The sequence below is a fragment of the Octodon degus genome, unplaced genomic scaffold (assembly GCF_000260255.1).
Source record: "Octodon degus isolate 3935 unplaced genomic scaffold, OctDeg1.0 scaffold00020, whole genome shotgun sequence".
Classification (NCBI taxonomy): Eukaryota; Metazoa; Chordata; class Mammalia; order Rodentia; family Octodontidae; genus Octodon; species Octodon degus.
Window position 1 is genome coordinate 6,781,325 of NW_004524596.1, and position 1,239 is coordinate 6,782,563.

General features: G+C 33.9%; 1 protein-coding gene across 1 annotated transcript in view; it reads left to right on the forward strand.

The window, feature by feature from the left end:
- LOC101591991 (regulator of microtubule dynamics protein 2) overlaps nt 1-1,239 on the forward strand; it is a 128,352-nt gene that overhangs the window by 26,036 nt on the left and 101,077 nt on the right. The gene's annotated exons all lie outside the window — the stretch shown is intronic.

A 1,239-nucleotide genomic window follows, 5' to 3' on the forward strand; every position in this document is an offset into this window, starting at 1 on the left:
TTTGTTCTAATGGTGTTTGTAAATAGGATCTCAAGTCCGCATCTTGTACAGCAATTAACCACTAAGAAGAATGTATGCAGTGTGTTAATTATTGAAATTGTCCTACCAACTTGATTTGAAACTGTCTCATTGCTATTTGTTTATCAATAAAACTATGGCAAAAAAGAATATCTTTGTAGGAATTATCTTAAAAAAAAAAAAAAGAAAGAAATTGTTCTTGATTAGTGTTTCCAAAGAATAAAATAGGTTTTAAAAAAGGAGCCCTAGTGAGCATGATATAACTTGAAATTCTTGAGGGCAGGGATCCTGTGTCTTTATTGTTGTATGTCTAACACCTTATTTCTGCACCTAGCGGAGGTGCCAATAAAGATTTCTTGAAAGAATGACTGATCTACAAAGTTATGATGGAACTGCGAGGAGGAATCTGAAGGGAGGAAACAAGGGATAGGCATAAAGGATAATTCCATGGAAAAAGGAATGTAAATAGGTGATCAGATCTTAGAGATCAGTGGTAGGATTGGAATTATTTACCCTATTTTTTTTTTTTTACATGAATTGAGGAAATGACCTTGGAAACTTTTTTTCAGATAAGGAAAATCTAAAGATTTGTGGCTACAAGGATTAAACATTTTGTGTTCCTGAAAAATTTAGACTGCTTTTATAATCAAATAAGGTGCTTTTGAAAGAGTCTAAAATGGTTCTAGATCATTCAAAAATATTATTTAGGAAACTGACCTGGTAGTTTTTATGGGTATAGATAACATCAGCCTTGTACTTAATAATGGCAATAATTGTATCATATCATGGAGCATCATTGAACGTTACTGAAGACAAATAAGCTGTTTTTCCTACCTGTGTGTAAATCTGTGGATTTCCTTAACAGGAGTCTGGTGTTTAATTTCAGTGGTCACATAGAAAGCACATGATGAAACCAGAGTCTAGCCAAACAAGATCAGAGATCCCTTAGACCTAGAGGATGAGACCAAGAGGATCACTGGCAACCTGGTGATCTAGTTTGGCCCCCATGCCTGAGTGGTCCTAATCAAAAAGACCCTGGCTTAGTGAGTTTGATCAAGAAATTCCAGCATTCTACAAAGAGAGGAAACTTTGTCATGTTTAACACAAATAGAAGAAATTATAGGACTCAATTCAATTTCAGATGATGATATAAGCACATATTTTTTTTTGTTTTTTCAGAGTTTTATTGATAAACAGATAGCAATGAGACAGTTTCAAATC